This window comes from Syngnathus typhle, linkage group LG2 (genome assembly GCF_033458585.1).
Source record: "Syngnathus typhle isolate RoL2023-S1 ecotype Sweden linkage group LG2, RoL_Styp_1.0, whole genome shotgun sequence".
Lineage (NCBI taxonomy): Eukaryota > Metazoa > Chordata > Actinopteri > Syngnathiformes > Syngnathidae > Syngnathus > Syngnathus typhle.
In genome coordinates, this window is record NC_083739.1 from 20,540,102 (window position 1) to 20,561,556 (window position 21,455).

General features: G+C 40.1%; 1 protein-coding gene across 4 annotated transcripts in view; it reads left to right on the forward strand.

The window, feature by feature from the left end:
- casz1 (castor zinc finger 1) overlaps positions 1-21,455 on the forward strand; it is a 162,899-nt gene that overhangs the window by 60,716 nt on the left and 80,728 nt on the right. For 2 of the 4 annotated variants that reach the window (XM_061298002.1, XM_061298012.1), the window contains 2 exons: positions 1,493-1,557; positions 11,106-11,154. The gene's annotated coding sequence lies outside the window, so the exon portion shown is untranslated. The remainder of the gene's footprint in view (positions 1-1,492; positions 1,558-11,105; positions 11,155-21,455) is intronic. The other 2 variants (XM_061297985.1, XM_061297994.1) reach the window with 1 other exon arrangement.

Sequence of the window (21,455 nt, forward strand, 5' to 3'; positions counted from 1 at the left end):
CTCTTGTCAGAATCTCTAAAGAGGGACAAGAGTGAGCATTATCACACAAACTGAAAATAACCCCAGAAATCAGACAGTACCTTTTTAGGTCATGAGTCCCTGAAGGGAAGTAAGAGAACAAAACTATATTTACGGCCACAGGACAGCATAACCTAGAATGACTTCTTGGCAAGAGAATTCACTTTACAACAATCACTTACAATAGTAAAGATAAAGTTTGCAGACTTTGAATTGGGCTTACGAGCAATATCTCTGGTAAAAGAGATTATTATTAACCAAAGTGAACCACATGTACTCACTCTTAAAGTACTGACTGGAATATTCCTGACATAGTTAGAGAAGGCTATTCTTTTGCATGCTACTCGTGTGGTAGTCTTCCAACAGAGCCGTCGTTCAGGACGATATAGTTCATGAAAGGAACGTTCGTTTAAGAAGTGAGTTTTAAGGGCTCTCTCTTAATTGATTCACTTTCCACACAGACAAAAAAAACTCTACCTGTTCCACAACATGCCTTGTGTCTTTTGGACTGCATTTTGTCCTTGGAAAGGGCACGAAAACTGACAGCCCGTGGGTGTGTGCATGCCTCTGTTAGTGCGACACTCCGATGGAACTGTATGGCGTCATAAGTGACACAGATTAGGAAAAGTGACACTTTGACACTTGAAATACTTTTGGGGGCAGCGAGATAAGGAATTTAGTGGCTTTATCATAAATGACACTCTTTCATTCAAAAGGAAATCAGTTCGGCCATAAATTTGCTCGAAAGGGGACAAAGTTTTCCAGTGTGAGAGCTATCCTTAACTTAACTTTGAAGAGACTTCATACATCTTAAAACATCCTATGCATTCATTTCCCTGTTATGTTTTACACACCAGTATGTAGAGAAGCTATTTTCTCAAAATGACCTTTGGACTGCCACAATTGACTGGTCCAGCTTTTGGAAATAAAACGATTTATTATTAGGAGTTCAAACCATCATCATAGGTGGGAGACATAGGCATATCATGTCAACTTACCTTGTTTCAACCAGCAGAAAATAATTTGTCCAAGGGTGCCATTTTACTTAGACCTGTTACTTTTTGAGATACTTTTCAAAAGGGACAACGGTAATTTGTGGAAAAAGTATCACGTGCAAATCAACATTAAGTGTACTTGCATTCTAAGCGGAAATCACTCAGCAGTGTTATGTTCAAATCTTAAAACATGCATGTACAGAAAATTATTATTATTATTTTCAATGCAAACGATTTGTCGTCAAACCTAATTACACTCTACACTCTAACTGCTGGCTTAAAAACAACCCAATTTTGGTTAAGAATTGGACTGACCCAGGAAGTTGGAAAGTAATGTTTGCCCAGCGTAATGGAATAGAGAAAAAAGGTACCACTACCAAAATAGCTTTGACTTACAGTATATAATTATTTTCCTCAAATCTAGTAATTTACTTGATTCTTCCATAGCTCCTCTCATTCTTCTTCTTCTTTCTTGGCAGTGCTCCACACTTTGATTGATGTGGTTTCCACAAGTCCTAAACTGAAGTCCCTGGCTACTCTTTCTGTAAGTGCTAGACCTTCTGTCTCTTTAACCCCCATTGACTCCTTTTAACCCCCTCCCGATTTTGTCGCGTTGAAACAGCTGCTTGGCACATTTCTGCAAGGATTTTGTTAGGTCTAAATACTATTCCAACAGATTTCCTTTGATTCTTCTTATTTTGCCCTAAAACGGGTCTAGCAGTTCGCTAAATAGGCAAACATAAAAACACAATGTGTCTTTTAGGGTATCTTCCAAGAACTGTAGAAAAATTGAAGTTGACTCTTGTAAACATATATGTTAGTGAAGCCTATATAATGATTCACATTATTTATCTTACAAATTATACTAGCCATTTTCTTCATCCCAACCTCAATAATATGTAAAACTGGACTACAGTTTATCTTCCCAATTGAACCCATTTCTCGCTGTGACCTCTACACACTGTAATGTGAGCAATGGAAGAAGAGGGGAGTTGAGGCTGCAAGATAGTAGTTTCAAGGAGGGCTTTGCAGAGGACAATCAGTGACACTATATGGGCGCCTTTCCTGCATATACCAGCATGTTAAGGGGGAAACTGATAGGCAGGTGAAATATCTGGCACTTACAGAAAAGCGAGGACAGACAGGACAAAATGGATATGGATTGAGTCACAAGGCTGACGTGGCCTTCCTAAGGAAATGAATATTCCTTGTAAAGTACACTTGGTGACACTTAGTTGTAAGGACATACAAGAGCAAAGGCAATCTATTCTTCACTTTTCGTTGGCACGCTAATACCATGGTGAGTATGAGGTTCGAATTCTTTTTTTTTTTTTTACTTAACATTCAATATTATGATCATATAGTGACGTGTCTGATTTGCCCATCAGGAGAACCAATGGGGTTTATTGTATCATCCTTCTATGTTTGTTCAAGTTAAAATCATTATTTTAAATTATTTTGATTTATTTTGTATTGAAAAAACAGCATACAGGTGAAATTACAATGATTAAATAAAATCAAACTGCAGCTACACAGCCTGCTTAAGTGATTGATGTCCCACCATACAATAATTTGTAGAGTAACAGCACAAATACTGAAGTATGACCCCAGCATCGCTTTGATTTAAAACAAAACCGATCTAATTGAACGGTGTACGGTAATATACAGTGCTGCATGTATCCACTTTCACCCAACCAGCAGAGGCAAATTATCATGCGGTGGACTTGCACTTTGTATCAGATGAAGCCGATGCAATGGAGGCACAACTAAACATGCCCAGGGGGCTGGAGTGAAACCAGCGTCTCATTTTCAGGGGCAAACAAACACATACAGGGAGCAGACATGCCTGTCACATCTCCCTTAGCTCCCCCTGTCACCCCTCAGGGCTGTGGGTAGAGGCGACCTCACCGCTGTAGTGATGCCACATGAATGTACATCATGCAGGGGCAGAGATACCGTACATGACCAGTCATACACAATTGCACAGTCAGTAGACTCCAATGCAGGTTGCTTAATTGTGAAAGGTATAATATACGTACGTATACGCCAGCCTTCCGATTCCTCTTGAGGTCACAAAAGTGTGACCTCCCAAGGTTGAAAAGAAGCACGTTGTCGACTGACTGGACTCCGGGATTGATCAGTGATTGTGCTGGCGCCAAGCAGCTGTATAGCTTTACAGCAGCCGGGAGGAGGTTTAGTGGTTTTCAATAGTATTTCAGGATACCCCCGCTGCTGCAGTTTTTGGCAGACTAACAGCTGTGACCAGCATTAGTGTTCAAGCAGCCGGTTCTTAATGCACCCCAGCCCTTTGCCTCCTTTCACATGGCTTCCATTCAGCCCAAGTTACCCACTTGCCCTCCGCATTGGTTGGATTGGTTCAAAGTAATGTGAGACCAGCCGTTTGCAATATGCTTGAGACCATCTCCACAGTTGAATTTAAGGTCAGTCATGGTTACATGAGTGCTTGTGAGATTCTGCCCCAGATGCAAACAGCGTAGAGACACCTTTCTAATTAACAGAAATAAAAATGATTACTTCTCTTTTTTCTACCAGTCTCTGGACCAAGGGAAATTAGTTACAAAGCCGTGTTGCTCATAATTTGACAACACTGCCTTGAATTCACTGAGATGTAAAATTAATTCTTGCAGTTGTTTTCAATGGGACCTTCATGTTTGCCTTGCTCATTGTTAGAAATCTGAGAAAAATACAAATGATTGGGCTTGGCTCAGTAACTTCATTGTGAGAGGAAAAGAAAGCCAAACCGGCTAAGGTTCAGTCGGTTTCGGCCTTTTGAGGGTTCATGTGTCAGGATTTGTTTTTAATTACACACATTCTACTAATGGAAGTGGAGGGGAAAAAGGGAAATGGATAAATAAAAGCCTATCAAGCCAATAAGCTTGTAGTTCTCCTCTTACTGAAAGTTGGCCACTCCTGCTGTTTAGCTCCCCTTGAACTGGGCTAATACTTGTCTATTCCGATTAGGATTAGTGTGTGATGCATAGGCTCAGAGACCCAGGGCTCGTAATCTAATAAATCAAGATAAAAAACTCCGAGATTGGTTTACAGAGGTCTGGGATTTACTGTGGCCATCTCAGAGAAAGAGGGATTAACACAACATTTGGTGCTGTAGCTACACACCGCTTATTCTGTTCCTACAGCGAGGCAGGTCTAGGGAGGGAAGAAGACTGACTGGGAGGGGCTGGCGTAGAAGGCCTGGCATAAGCTTTATATTGCCTAACAGACAGCAAATTAGACTCGCAGTGACAAGGTCAGGTTAGACCTTGTACGGAAGGCTTTGTTCCATGGACAGATTAAAGGACCTTGGCAGTTTTTGCACTTTGAGATCATGTTGAACATATTAGAAGTCAATGCCGAATGAAGTCCTGTTGCCACAAAGATGAGACATGAATGTAGACAGGTACACTGTCCTGTCCTTCCCCATCACTGCAAAAGGATTGGAGGCAGCAGGTTGAGGTGGCGAATGTGGTCTCAGCTACACCTTGCTGTTCTCTAGCCAGATAAGAAATAAGAGTTGTTTCCAACTAAATGGTGATTGGTGCAGACATTTCATAGACTCAAAACAAACTTTTAAAATGGATCTTACGCTTGAAATGTTAGAAAATGTTCACACTACAGCTTTTTTGAGAAAATGTAAAATACCATTGGAGTAACTCTTGTTTTCTGAGTCATGTGTCAATCATGACCTTGTTTGCACATCACCAGCAAAGTTCACTTAATGTGACCAGCAGGGACACATTACCTCCATATCTCAAATTCTTAACCCAAATACATGCTGATAAGCATGAAGGAACAAGCAGTTGGTGAAGTGCTGCCCTGTCGTGCAAGTGACAGCTTATTTTTAAGCGTTTTTGCAGCTCTGGGAACGTATAACTTTTTTGATGATGTCAGTGCAAAAAAATATATTTTTAAGACACAGAAAAATTAATTCTTCACTAAATTGTTCTTGTCAACGTCATTGTCAGTGAATACCATGCCAGTGAATACAAATGATTTCCATTCATGAATCCATCCATCCACTCGTCCTTCTATTCATTTTCTACTGCTTATTTTGTTCAGGGACATGATGGCCATGCATGTATTGAACACTGATGCCTCACTGAAATACACATCCAACTAAAAAGACTATCACTAGCTGATGTGCAGCCTTAAATCATCACATCAGCCATCAGAAAATTCACTAAACACTATGCTATAACAGTAAAAAGACAGACACTGTAGTGCCTGCTGCCTAAATGAAACGGAGACAAGCCATGGTCGATCTATAATCTCTTTGTTGAAAAGAAAATAATGGTTAGCGTTTGACAGGAACCATCCAACTTCCATTTCTCCTCCCGTCCACCTGACTTCAAAGAGATGCACACACCCTTGCAGTGGCACCCCCCCACTCTGACTCAAAAGGTTAAAAAGAAAGTAGAAACCTTTGAAACTCTTGCAATGATACACATAACTAACTGAATTTAACCACCTTCATTTTCATTTTTTAGATGATAAAATTATAAATATATTCATATAAACTACACAAACAAAAAGAAATATTGGGAACGCGAACCCCCGGAACCGGTGGTGCTGGGTTACTGTATTGATTTATAGAAAATGGATGGATGGATGTTAAGATTGAAAAATAGGTCTTGTTTTTGAAATATGTTTTATGTTAAATGAACAGTATCTGGTATCTCATACTTGCATAGTACATAAGCTGAAAAGTGAGAAGACATTGCACTCTTGCCTGGTTAACATATTTTCAAGAACCTCTGCTATCTGGTGCTCGTTGGTAAACAATCTTTTTTCCAACAAACGAGACCAAAACAACGACCTTCTATTCACCCTGGAAGAAAGATTTTTATGTCAGAAAACTCCTAGCAATACATCCCAGCTTGTGCAGGAGGGTCCTTTGCTTTTCTTCTGAGGGAACTCTTACTAATATCAGCAGGCAATTAGCAAGGAAACGAGAGAGAAATAGAGAAGCCAATTACTTCTGTGAGTTAGCTAAAGGCCATTTTAAACTGTGTGCCCATGACATAATAATATTTATGGTAAATATTATAGTTGGAGACAGTGAGTGCATGGTGTGAAAGGCGAGGGGGGAAAAAGGCATCAATCTCAGATCGAGAATAATTTATTAAGATCTGAGATGTGGCAATTACGTGGAAAGGACCAAAAAGAAAAAAAAAAAGGAGAAGCGAACTCTCCAGGAAGCGCATACATGATTGCAATCTTGATTAAATCCCCCTGGATCTAATGAGTTGATTTTCTGCTGTTAATATTGCATTGGCTGATGATGGATTCGTTAAGATAATGGAACGAAGCTAAAATATAAATGACTCCCTGTCAAGGAGCAGATTTTCGTCATTTTCCGTCTGACACCTCTGCCGTGGGGATTTGGTGAGGCCTTTTTGTGTTTAGAACCATAAGTATCTGGAATACTAATTGCTCATGTGTGGGAGCTTCTAATACCTCGCCCCCACCTCTCCTATCGTCTTGGTAAATATGTCTCCAGCATAGTCCTCAATGCAGAAACAAAGGGACCGCATCACCCTTTTCTTTAATGTTGCCTGAAGTATTATTTTCTTTCTATGTTTGATATTTGAGCCTTTCCCATTTTTGATTTTGCATTACAGAGGAAACATTCATTAATGCAATTTGACATATTTTGTTACCTCTGCCAAGTATAAAAGGATGTGCAAGAGACGTCCCTGTTAGTGTGTTTGCATTAGATGGATTACAAGTTGCACATCTCGTTAAATTAGATTTTTAAAAATATTTTTAAAAACACAAAGAACTGGTTTTTACATTTTCATTTTATATTATTGTCATAGCAACACATTACACATTACAGCTGTGCATGAATCGATGATGACTCGAACTGAGTTCCGTATTGGCTGCTAAATGCGAATGCAGGTGAAATGCACTTTCTGTAAATTTACCCAACCAACTCAAAAACATGCTTTGGTATAATTCAACAAACCATAAAGACAGAGCTGAGCAAATTTTAGCACTGATGATATAGTATTTTAAACACAGTTTGTTTATAGGAATTGGATCCCACTGTGTTGTGTGTTAATTTGACATATGTAATATGCAACATGTAATCCCAAACATTGGCCGTCATTCTCTTAATCACCATTGTAGTCAAGTTACACGCTTGGCCTGACCTCTCCTGGGTGACAATAATGATATTTTCCTATTTCTTTGCCCTATTACCAGGGAACCTGTCTTATTGGGCCATCTGCTAGAGTCCTTTCTTGTGTGTGTCACTTTTTGTGTCCTTTAACATGGTTTTACTCGAAGGTCTTTTTTAATCAATCAAAAGGCAGGCAGAAAATAGGCTTTGTTATGGTCAGGCCTGGGGTCATGTGATGCCTGGTGACAGCTCTTCAAAGGGGATAAAAAGGAATATTATTCCAGGAAAATGGGGGTTTCCATGGCACCGGCACTTGTTGCACATGGATCACAATTCTTTAGTTCTGCGTGAGATTGAGGTTTCAAAGGGCTGGACAACAAAAATTAGGCGAGGACGGGGCAGCGGGACTGTGGAGGTAGCTGCCCCAGAAGCCCCCGACTCGGTCCTTTCCTGGGGGACAAGAGAATAGAAGCCAAAAGTGACAGCTCAAAAAGGGGCCTACTAGGTGCTGTCAAATATGCATGAGTAAATGGTCAGTGTCCCATTCTGCTGCACTCCGAATGCTAACCGGCGGACACACAGTGCAGACACATTGTTGCCGATCATATTTCATGTCATTTGAGCTAGTTGAATAGAAAGAAAGAGATGTTCATCTGAACATCTATTCGAAACAGATATTCTAAAAAAGTTGACAATAATGCAAACATGACTCTATATGCTCTGTTTTTTTTGGGGTTTTTTTTTTATAAGCGGTTCGAGCAGAAAGGGAAGAGATTCAAATTCTCCTTTCACCAGTGGATAAAAAGGGTCTAGCTCCAGCTAAGTTTGAAAAGTAAACAATTAGCTGTAGCGTCCGTTGACGAATAGAGAGACTAAGCGTGGTTCAGTTCTCCTGTTCCACATAGATCCGCTTCAGTTTCAAAGTATGTAAATATCCCTACCCCCAACAAAATAAATACTGTGATCTTCAACTGTGTGCGGACAAGAACAGTGAATACTGTGTGTTGTTTTCTTACATTTTCCACTTGGTGTGTCAAGTCTTTTCAGGTACCTCAGAATAATTACCTTTGTACTCCACCTTGAATTCCTCAATAATTACATATTCGTGTCTCTTTGAGAAATGACATTGGGAGGGCAAGGGGTTTTTTTTTGCATGTCAGGATTCCTTAAAGCAATTTGCAAACATTTCCATAGCATCATCACCGCCACCTTCATTAACAAACAAGGTTACCAACATCCTGTCAACACTCATGCAATCAGCAGATTGTGTGTTTCAGCGTCGATCTTCAGTCAGTACCTTGACACACAAAATTGTAGCATTAAAAGGAAGAAAGGTTCCAACATGATTTTGCTTTATTTAAAAATGTGTACGTGAAAGGAAGTCCTGGAAGCTTTCAATATTTCCAGCCACAGTGTGACTACATACCACAAGGACTTCTCTGTGGATTTTTTATTATTTTGTTCTTCAAGGTGCCCAACAATGTTCTGTGAGTCTGTTTAAAAGGTTAATGCATCTGGGATATGTTCCTTGATAGGATTTTATCATTCTAGGCATGCTCTGTTTCCTGATGAATATATTAAAATTATTACTGTGCAAACAGAGTTTCTAATTACTGACCTGCTTGCCATTGTACTCTGCGTTCTGTATGCCCCCACCTACCCCCCTCCTTCTCCATGCCTTGTTTATTTATCTGCACCAGTGAATACAGAATAGTCAATGCAATGTCATTTCCATCCACATGAAAATGATTTTGAAAATGCCAATCTTGCCTATTATACAGTGTAATTACTTGTCCGCTTTTTGATGTTATCATATATTCAGTCCTTGCTGAGGCTAAACATCTTTGTGGAGCTTGTCAGCTGATGAAAAAGCATTTGGAACAAAAGTACCCCATTTGGCAAAAGAAAGTGTTTTTTCTTTCCGTCTGTACAAAGCCAGTAGTGTATTGAGGAATTCATCCATTGTGAGAGAAATTGAGATTCCCAGCAAAGTGTAATGTTAGATGGCACGGTATTTGTTGGATGAAACGGTTTCTAACAATAAGCGCTGTGCATATCATGCATCCTCAATGTGTTTTTCGCCTTGTACTGTACATTCACCCCGCATTTCTCAGCAAGTACACTATGTCAAATATGGCAACACCTTAATGCATTCTTACGTTATGAATAAGGCTTTGAGAGTTTACAGGCCCGTCACCTCAGCAGGTTTTTCAACTTGCATTGCCAAAAATGTTCATTTTGATCGGCCCAGCCTCGCCATCATCACGCACGTACAGTTTAAGACTTTTGAGACGCTCGGTGGGAAAATGTCGTGAGCATTTGTGCCATGCAAAAGGGCAACCTTGTTGTTTACTTGTTTACCTGCAATGTTGCACAGGGGGTTGATCAGGGGAGTTGATAGGAGCTGCAATTTAAAAAGAGGACACTTCAGCTCAGAAGAAAAACAATTAAAGGAAAATGAAAGCTGTCCCCCAAGGGTTAAAAATAGAAAATTATCAACGTGCATCCATGAATCCACTTTGTCCCACACCGCAGAGCACCCCCCATCCCCCCTTCCTCCTCCGTTCACCCCATCCCTCCCCTCGCAGAAACTTAGTGGGCCTGCATTGTTATGTATGATCAGATCTGCCAGTTCTTCCTCTAAGCTCCTTGTCACATTTTGACTTAATGAAGTGCAACTTAGAAGGGAATTGGGTTCATCATGCTAGTCGCACGATGCTCCCTTGTTGTAGCAAACAGGAGCGGCATGGGACCGAAGCGCTACAGCGCGAGTCGTTATCATTCCGGTCAGTCTGTTTAACACAAAATTAAACAAAGAACTAATTAGTGCCTCATGAATTAATAACTGCACTGTTGCCAAGAAGAAGTTAGGTTGCTGAGGGGAGATATAAAATAAGTAGGAAGATCAGGTTAGAATAATTATTACTTTTTCCAGGATGCGGGAGCTCTCAAGGTTAGGAAACTTTGGAAAGGATTTAAAAGTGACTCAACCAGCATGAACAAAGTCAGTGTTTGTCTTCGTGTTACCTTTCGTCAGGGTTAATGGGTGTCATAAGTGACAAATGCACCTTTACTTTTCACATCCAAATGTGACAAGCCCAAGTCGTTCAAACAAGACAATAATTATTGTGGTACCTTTTTCTTGTTACTTTCTATTGGGTCTCAGTGTAGCTCCTAAGAAACTGAATATTATGAGGATAAAGCCGTTCAGAAAACTGATAGATGCATATTGTTATTAGGGATCTTAATAGTATTACTGTTGAAGAAAGGGGGAAAGGATATCTAAACATGAGAATGTTGTTCTGTTTCTGATGTCATTATATAGTTAAGTTTGGTAAAAATCTAGTATGCTTAAAAAGAAAAAAAAGGACGTATCACGTAAATAGTTACCTTTATTTTTTATTTCCATGAGATTTATCATGTCTACATGACAATTATAAACAGATTATTTTGTTCAGACAATTGTCTGAACAAAAGAATCAGTTTATAACTTAGGGTTTGCTTATTTAAAAAAAAAAAAGAAGAAGAACATGGTACTCTGCCACCTGCCGATTCTAGCCGGGCTGCGATACGGGAAGGTCACATTGCAGTTACTGTACTATTCTTTAGGATAAAGAGGCAATAAAGGATTCAATCATTTGTGTATTTCTTTTCACTAAAACCCATAACAATGAGGTAACTCGTTTCTGGGACTATTGATCCACTTGTTCCTTGCCTCTACGTTGCGTTCTCCCAATTGTTCCCGATGCAGTCCTTTTCTCCAAGCTGTGACGTACTATGTGTGCTCTTTCACTCTGTTTATAAAAATCATGTGAGCGACAAGTCATCAGGAGTGTAGATTGTTGTCATTGGGTGCATATCGGCAACATGACCTATTTTCATTTTCCAGAGTATACATTTCAATAATCTGTATCTCTGTTTTTATGCTTCTCCTTCATTCTCCTTTTCAGATGAAGTGAGCCCCCTGAACGGAGTGACTCCCCAGGAAGAGAAAACGAGGTAAGACAAATCCCCAACATGACTTATTACTGTCCCCACCCTCTCCCCTGTTCATATCTACAACAATATCAGGCATCTTCATTAATCCCCATGGATCAATGTGTCTGGGGGTTGTAAAAATTGACAAATGACTTATTAGAATCCCACCGTTTTATTTTCCAACTGATTAACTCACAGCAATGTCGTACACTATACTGGCACACTGATGTATCTGTTTTCCAAAGAGGGCCCCTCTCACTCGCTCCCGTTCTTGTCATGTGATGAGGTATGTAACGCTGTGTAAAATACATGGCAGACAGTGAATTGGCTCCGTGCTACAAGAACAATATGCTAGTTTTGACATACAACAACTGCTCTTTTATGAGTTCCTGAACATGAACAGCTGAAGAGCTTTGCCTTACCGTTGTGTTGCACAGAAATTATTATGAACTCAAATATGAAATCACTGTTTTATGGAACAACAGGTTTATTTTGTGCACTGTGCTGTTTTTTGCTTGTGTTAATTTCAGGCTGATGTTCCATAATACCTGCTTTATGTCTGGAAATTATCACGGCAACATCCCACATTGTCATCTTGACAAAATAATGTAATTTTTTCCACGGTATGGCATTTATTACTGGGGCAGACATTAGACACAGACATCTAAGTACAGATGACATCCACCAAATTAACAAGAGGATAAAACCTTTTGTTGCTGATTAAAAAAAAAAATCTGCCTCTGTACAATTTGACTCTCCAGAGGACACTAATGACTTGTGACTTAAAGAAACTGGGTTGCCCCCCTTTCCCCCCCTCCTTCTCCTCTTCTCCGAGATGAAACCTTGTGTGCTAATGATGTTAGCTGGTATGAGCACAATGCTGATGTGGGAGTCTGTCATGAGGATGCAGACAACAACCCCTGCCCCTGGCCTCTTAGTCAAGAGGGATCTCAACATTCAGTAGTGACACCGTGGGCTGCCTCATGTCAAACTCGGAGACCCTGGCTACCACCGAGGGCTGCCATGCTCGTGAATTGAGACGGAGGGCTACGCCACTCTTCTTTGTGTCTGATGGTGTCACTCACACGCTGGAGAGGAGACATGGAATGACAATTGTGGCAAAGATTTCCTTAAAGATACGCACATTTCTTCTATGGTGTCGGTGTTGAAGTTCTGATGTTCCACACACAGCTGCATGGATGAACAAGTTATTTTGCAAGTGCAGTATGAATGTCAAACTGTGTATACCATCCAAACGTTTCCCTGGTGTGTAACCACATAGCAGCAACATCGTTAGTTTAATTGGCTTCTGATAAATGTTAATGCAACTTATAAAGACCGACTGGCTTTAACGCGGTGTTGGCGTGACATCCCCCCCTCTCCTCATGGCTCTCGTAGACGTACCGTAGGCCCAGGGAACACTTCTGGAGCAGCACACAGTCTCTCTCCTAGACAGTGGGAAGAAAATTAAACTGCCAAATATGTTTTCATTGGTCCCAGGGACGATCTCAAGGGACGTTTGGGCTTTTAATTGAGCTCACTGAGCAGAAATGTATAAGGCTGCTTACCAACAATGACGTCTCGCCTTTCCTTCTCGTTAGGCTCGAGCGCAGTGTTTGTTAACTCAAGTGACGATTTGCCAAGCATTAGTACCTACTTTGTAGCTGACAGTGTCTCTCCTTGTGTTCCCATGTAGAAAAAGCAATGCGGACTTGACCATTATTGATTTTGTAAACTGTGGCCCATTTTCTTGATTATTGTGCTTTTTTTTCTTGCTTCCTGTCTTTTTGAATAAACATGGAGTTTATTCAGTTGCTGGTACCGACAAAGATACCCTATTAAGCATAATCTGCATTACTAATTCACTCAGTATGGCATAATAAAGTCAGCCTTATCATTCCCCCCCACTTTTCTGTTGCAGTTTTTTTTTGTCCTTTAATTTTTTTCCAATGTGTCAAAACAAGTAAAGGCTACATGGATACGGCAGTCCTGTGTAAATATTTATGATGTAACATCTCCATGTGAATAGACTTTCCTCTGAATCCATCCATCATTACGGGCATATCGTGAAAGCCCACCTCCCAGTCCTATGAAGCTGAGACAGGAGTGGCGTGTCCCCCTCTCTCAAAGTATTTGTTTTTCTTTGGGCTGGGGGCAGCCCAGCTGTGAGGCCATTTCATGTGTCAGCCCCGGGGTTTTTATTCAACACCAACTTCAAAGCCCATTTTGCTCCATTGTTTCTTTGACTGGACTCCTGGGCTTGAAAAACCCTAAACAGAAAAATTTGATGTAGGTCAAGTTCCAGCAGCCCATGAAAAAGTGACATTCTTAAAGTCAAAACATTGGAGTCACGGTTACCAACAAATCTTTTGTTCTGGTGGACCTTGTACCTTTTATTTTAAAGAAAATTGTCACTGGAGAGCTGATTAAGTCAGTCCAAAAGCAACAGTTGATTTTTATTTATTTATTTTTTTTTATTTAGGCTTGTGCTATTGACCTGTTCATTGGGATGTTTGTGTGTGGGTGAGTGGGAAAGTATTTAGCAGCATTTGACTTGCAAAGGTGGATTTTTCTTTCTACACTTGCAAACAAACGTCTGCAGTAATCCAACATCCAGTGTGGTCTAGACGTATTTGGACATCGACAAAGAGTTTCCTCTACCACAATGATTTGAATTAAAATCATGAAGATGTGATTGAAGTGTTAGCAGTATATACACGTGCTGAAGTGCAGTGGATTTATCAAGTTGTGTCTGTAGAAGTAGGTAAGTCTACTTCCTTACCTAAATGGATTAGAAGGTTTTAGGCTTTTCTTCTTGCACAACATATTGGCGGAAAATAGGCATTGCAGACGTTGGCTAATAATCACTGCATGGCCTCCCATAACATTATCATTGAAATGTGATGAATACATCACCATTTTGACATGCCTCAAAAGATAATGTGGATTACAACAACGGTTGTAAAATCTTAATGCTGCCGTCTAGATTTGTCCATTTATCTGCACTGATGGGGCTCCTTTGTGTTGTTAGCAATATACAATATCTAAATAACAACGGTAACTTTCACATAGGCAATTATGATGGTAATACTCGGCCCATGCAAGCCACATTGGGGATTTGAGATACAACTTAACTCGGAATGGGAAAAAGTTCATAATGCAAAATGAACATTAGATTTGGGATTAGATATATGATTATCTCAAACAAAACTGTTGATCCTGTATTGGTCACTTGCAACTGCTTGAGAATTAATTAAACTATGCGATTTATTCTGTAATTACGTTTTCATGATCTTTGTGTTTCATCAAGTCGCCTTCAGATGATACGTGGTGAATAAATGCCATTTTTTGTCTTTTCAAGTGGCTCTTTTCCCTCAATGCATCCATTCAAGCTTTCAATACCTTTTCTCCCCCTCTCTTCTCCTGTCTTTTTTTCCACGAGCAGGAGGGTTTTACTTTACTCCTTTGTCATCCTAATTGATTGCATTAACCTTTTGAGTATTGAATTTCCTGTGCATCACGCCGAGCACAATGTGGAATATTATCATAATCCTTCCAAGTAATGGACACAGGGCAATCAACAATGCTTTAGGAAAAGTACATCTTTGAAAGATGGAGCATCGTATTATTTTCAGCCCAAAGATGTGGATTGGCCAGGAGTGTTGGGCTTTAAGAAACTTGGTCAAATTAACTATGACCTTTCTGTCCATCAGTCAAATTAGAGGTTTGCTCCTCTTATTACTGGTTTTGAAATCATTGTGTCTTCATGAAAAGTACTCACCTATGTAAAAGAAAAGCACATGCATGTGAAGTTTCACTGCCAAATTATTTTAACACGTATAAAACTGACCTCTGCGCACACATACTTTTTCAACTGCTAGATGAATGTCTGGTGAAGATCTACTTCAGCTACAAATATTTCAACCATTGTGTACCCAGGGTTCTCCAATTTCCATTGGACTAAATATGGGTTGAAGCACTAAAATGCCACACTCTTAAACATCACAAGGCTTTAGGGAGCCACTTGAATGACACTGATCGGCAAAGAACTTGTACAGTATACAGCAAATTATTAGGAAATGATGACCCATGTTATATAAAGTAAAACTCCTAATCTCACAAGAAAACCTGTTGTTAGCTGTGTATTGAAGTAGATTCATACTGTAAATTCATACTCTATTGTCTATAGTCCTCTGCTATGGATTCCATAAACTACCTAGATGTTTGTTGGTAATTTACAGTCTTTGTAAACACTGCCCTTTAACGCATGAAGGTAATTGATTGTTGGAAAACTGACAAAAACCATTATCGTTTCCTTGGCAACGGCCAGTATTATCTGTGTTGTGTTGATGAATTGAGGCAAGATACCTTGTAACTCACATAAGCGCCTGGATTTTTTTCACTGCAAAGAAGGGCAAAAATCAATTGCAACAAGCTCTTATGCATGGACAGACACTAGTATTGATTGGTGCGTTGTTCATAAAGATAGTGCATTTGAGTTTCATTTAAGACAGGTCTCTCAAAGCCACCCAGTGAGATTGTTTTTAGTCAAAGGAGATGCAGTCAGCTTTTAGGCAATTTTTTGGGGGGCAATTTGCTCAGGTTTGTGATCAAAATAGAATCAACTGTTTGACGGAGGTGACAGGTCACAAATATAGGTCAAGGTCACTCAAAAGCACAAAGCTTTACCCTTGTCCAGCTTATTTTTTCTATCAAGCACCAGTGGTATTCCATTGGGAACTTCTGCACCGTCAGCATGTGGAAAACAGGACTCTAAGTTCAATTATACGAGGCCACGGTGCTCACAATATTGATATATATCAGTATTCTAAAAAGGCTGTAATGATCTGGTTCACCAGGAAAAAAAAAAAACATGTTGAGGTCAGATCTTCCTTTCATTGACTTTGTGAGCTGGAGTGATTGGCTGAAAAACACACATGAACTGCAGTATACTGCACTACTACAATAACAAAAAGGTAGAGAAGGGTGGGCAGGGTTGGACATTTTGCGACCATTTACCACGGAAAAAGCAATAATGTGTGCAAAACTGAATTCAATCATGCTGTTAGGTGAAAGTAGTTACTTAAAGTTGATATTTAAGAAAAAAGTCTACACAACCATGTTCAAATGCCACATTTTCGGAATAAAAATTAAGATAATAATAAACAACTGAGATAGTGTGCACATGTGCAACCATATCATTTTTTTATTGATTATGTTTAATTCCCCCTCTAAATTTGTCTTAATTAATTTTGACGTGGCGTCTCGACTAAATTAATCAAAAAAAGTTTGTTAATTTTACTTATGTGTTTAATAATTCCATGCTATTCCCTTTTGTGGGTTTAAGACAATAAAATTGACTTGATTCATTTGGGACAAACGAGCAAAATACATTTAAGTTAAAGCAGTTCGCATAAAAATCTTGAAGTATTGAAAGCTATGCCAATGTTTCATGTTCTTGACCATTGTTTGTCATCTGTCATTGAGTTTGTTTGTCAGCCTCGCTGCAGTCAGCACCAGAAAAGACAGAATCTTAATTGATCTAATCTGGTTAGCTCTTGCTATTTTCCACAGTTACATTAGAAATCCTCCCCCACCCCGCCTCTCTCCCTTCACCTCCTTCCCGCTCTACCCCCCATCTGCCTTGACCTACATGGTAGTCACATGGCCCCGACTCCCTGGCTTGTCATTTTATGGAAAATCTGCAGGAGATAAAGCCACAGGGTTTAAAGTGTTATCCCCGCCTGTCCTTTGAGAAGGGCTAAACACTGAATGAGGTGTTATTGCATCAATGCTGTTGGACACTCACAGGCAGCAAAGAGGATCTCTCTCTCTCTCTCTCTCTCTCTCTCTCTCTCTCTCTCTCTCTCTCTCTCTCTCTCTCTCTCTCTCTCTCTCTCTCTCCCCCCCCCCCCCCCCCACACACACACACACACACTCTACCTCCCCCCCCCTTCAGTTTGATTGGATTTATTAGAGTGTCACCACTGTGACTTTGGGGATTTCTCTTTCCCTGATGCTGTCTTTGCATGCTTGCTTGGGTTATTTACTTAACTTGTCCAGAAAATGGACTGTGATCTACAGCTTACTGCCTTGTCGGAGCAGGGACTTGTGCCTCATGCAAGTTAAAAAGTACCAGACAGACACCTACGCTGCTCACTGGTGCTGAGGGTTTCGTTTTGCGCTGTGACCGAGTCCCCTTCACACTGGTATCCACCTCTACATTTTTTGCTGCCCTTGCCATTCAGCCAATTACTGCAAAACAGCTTAAGCCATTCTATCTTTACTATTATTTTCCTCCACTCCCTTCTCTTGTTCCTGCTATATGTTTATATGCTCAATCTTAGATCTGAAGGCAACAATTATAGTTTCTTGTCAGGTGTTTTATGGTTTAGAATTTATGACTGTTTAAAGTGGTCATTGAACTTGAACTTTTTAGGGACTCAAAATTGAACTAAATTGCTTTTGTTGGGGAAGCAAATACTATTATATTTTCAAAAAGTGTGGTGTATGGTAGAGATTTGGAATCCTGCTCAGATTACCACTCATTTCTCTATTTTAGACTCAGTAATCTTGTCAGACTGTAATTTGTACAATTTGTAGGTTTACTTGAAAATCATCTTTTTTATTGATGTAAAGACAATTATATTCACAACCCCCAAGTATTTTTATTTACTATGACTATAATTAAGTGTTTTTTTACCATTTTAACTGTCCATCTCATAGTATCTGATAGTCAGTCTCATTACGTATCTTAAATGTTCATTAATGGGTATTGTTCCATGTCATATGTTTTCAGTTGTTTTCATACATGTAGAGTACTCAACATATGTATTAGGGAACCACCACCTATTAGTTTCAGAGACCAACCAGTATCATGGAGTGCTTTAATGAGCGAGCTCTAAAAGTGTTACCATTTTGAACAGCAATAAGGAATTTCAAACTGAAGTCACCTTTTCATATGCAAATTTGAGCTGGTTCACCTAATCAAGCTTCACGTTCAACCACAAAACAATTTTTCTCTCGCCAGGACTTTGAGTCAATCACTTTAATTTGACTTCTTAATCAATAAATGACAATATGCTTTTGTATTAATATTATTCTGTTGTTTTGTATTACAATAATTGTAAAAAAAAAAAAAAAGCCATTTTGATTAATGAGCATCTACATACTGGTGGATTACCAGAAAAAATAATCTGGGTAATTACTGTACCGGTGATGCTAATTCTCATTGGTGGTGTAGTACTTGGCCCTTTGTGTAGACAGCGCGGGTTCAATTCTCAGCCAGTGCTTTAACAGACTGCCACTTGAACTCCGAGTGCCGATCCCAAGCCTGGTTACATCAGGAAGGGTAGGAAGGTATTGTTTTCACCAGTGTTGCTTGGTTTTATAGGATTATGCAAATCCTACGCCACACCACGTTTCCAATAGGTTGCACATGTGCCTTGAAAGGAGTCATCAAAATTTGGTGCACTGCATAAAAACAATATCACAAGAGGAAGTCATTGGAACTTTTTAACCGTAAACACCTCTGCCAAAGACTGTAAATTGTACAGTCCCATTCTCACTCTACCACACTGTCCAGCACACAACATCAACAGCGGCTGTCACCTGACTTTGCGGAGCTGTTTTTAGCAAGGTTTTGATTTATTATTAGGTTTTAATGTATCAAGTGGCATTTTTTGTCACATTTTCTTTTAAAACAATTTCCTTGTATGGCAGCTTATCCTGTCCCAAAGACAGCTCAGTTCTGTGTATGCTGCAATAAGCACAATAAAACTATTTGCCAGGAATATGTTGATATTGAGACCAAATTCTTTCCACCTTGGCTGAGGTCTGAGCTCTCCTGAATGACTATCGAGTTGGCATTATAGCTGACATGATACAATGTGCTCGGGGGAGGGCAACAAAACCAGTATCAAGACAATGCCAAATGTATTGCAGAGCCACAAAGTACTTGAGGAATGCAGTCAAAGTGCTCTGACATGTTGCATTCTGGTGCTAAAATGAGCCATGCCAAAAACCTCCCCAAATATTACGGTGTTGATGCAGCTCTCAGGTTTACATTTTGTGTCAAATGAAAGTCTGAAATTTTGCTCTGTTTTTTTGTGTGAACCTTCAAAACGCACTATTTCTTTTGAAGATGAGTTGAGCTATGCCCAACACTGGCAACGGAAAGGAAACCTGCTTCATAAGACAAAATCAAGCCATAAACACTCGAAGGGAAGATTAGAATTGGGATCCTAAAAGATTCATGCCTTCTTATTTATAATTTGTTTTCTTTTACTTATTGGAGTGTAGTTGCAAATGAATATTTGATGTATATAGCCTTAGAAGTAAGGAGGTAGCGTCGGGAAAGGGAGCAAAAAGAAAAGAGAAACAAACGAGAAATGCATTTTGCTAAGTTTGCGCTTTGGAATAAACTCAACTCTCTTTTCACAAGTGGCTTGTTAATTAAATGTGAGGGGAGTTCGCTATCTGCAGGTTGTGCCGAGGGTGCGCCTCTCCGTATGTGCCGCGCTGGCCGCCGGGTAGTCTCCGTGCGCAGAACACCATCTGCATTTTGCTGTTAACGCTCCTTCACATCCGAGGGAGGATTAGGAGAAAATCCCCAGGTTTTTTTCAACCAGTTGACAAATATCAGATTTGTCTCTTAAAAAATTAGCTGCATCTATATCTCCCACCATATGACTCACAAAAAAAAGATTATCTGTAATACCCAGCCAGCTTGGGTGTGGAAAAAGCAGATTAGATTTTCAGTTTGGTCATATTTACCCAGACACTTATAGTACAAGACTATGTCTGCATTACACAGCAGACAGACCTCACAAAATGTCCCTCCGATCCGCACACGCACACACACAGTCCATCCCTTCCAAAAGCAAGATGTCTGCCTTGAATCAATTAGACATCATGCCTAAATAATTCAGCATTTTCCAGTTGGGCTTTCTCCTCCATGTGTCTTTAAACAGACACAGTTAGCTGCCAAAGGGGGCTAAAGTGAATAAAAGCAGCAGGTGCCTTTTCAGATGAAGCTTTGTACTCTGCAGAGGCTGCTGGGCTGTGATTTTAGCAGCCCAATGGTGAGGAGAAGTGGGTGGCTGGGAATTAAATCTGGTTGCTGATCTGAGAGAGCCCAGAGTTGTCCTGTTAGTCGTTCTGGACATACAACTTAAAATAAAATACACACTTAAAAGTGCTGGTTAAAACTTGTACCGACCCAAGAAGTTGGGTCATCAACCCAACTTTGAGTTATTTTGCACAAACAAGTTGGATATTTTTTTCTCTCTTAAATGGGTTGTTTTGTGCAAAACAACTCCCTGGGTTGATTCAACTTTCAATACCAAATTTTTAAGGGTGTATGGGCTTGTTTTGCAAGAGAAAGGTAGAATGCAAGAAGTCAGTCAAAACTAACGAACTAACTAACGAACTAACTAAACTCTCTGTCTGTCTGTCTGTCTGCCTGTCTGTCTGTCTGTCTGTCTGTCTGTCTGTCTGTCTGTCTGTCTGTCTGTCTGTCTGTTTGTCTGTCTGTCTGTCTGTCTGTCTGTCTGTCTGTCTGTTTGTCTGTCTGTCTCTCTCTCTCTCTCTCTCTCTCTCTATCTAACTAATGTTTTAAGATTATGATTTCAATTACTGGTAGGTTGTGTTGTAAACAGAAGTTCATGTGGCACAGTAATGTACATTTTACAGTGGACTTCGGCTGTTTGAGGGGGATAAGGGCCGAGTCCTATGGCAAATAGCCACAAACAAGCTGAGGATACACAGTAGGTCAAACATGACTTCGGCCGTAAACACTTTCCCAGAGAAGCAATAGGGGAATATTTTGTATTCTTTGTACTTACTACAGTATAAACAAAGATGAAGCTAATGAAAATCCTTAAGGAAATTAAGTTTTGCAATAATTTTGATGTGCGTGGTTACTTCATGCCTCGACAGTCACTTGAATAATCATCATCTGAGAAGGACATAGTCGAAGGCCCCCAGCCCTACCTGGTGTCCTGGACGCCGACAAGACCACTGCCCCACCCAGGGGTTGCTTTATGAACACAGGAGCCCCATAAATGAAATTAAGGTGTCAATTAGTCAATTACAGCATAATAACTCTGAGGGCAGACATTTAGAGACAGCGAGAATCTCGACTAAGTTCATTTCCTGCGGCCCAAGAGCCTAGCGCTTGGCACACGTCACTCCCCACCCAGACTCGCTGAATAAGGGCCCCAGTGCTCTCCCTAATGTTATTTTCCTCTGGATATCTTTTTTGATCAACAATTTCCTTTCATGGGATTGTTTTTCACGTGCAGGGGATGCACTATTTCTCT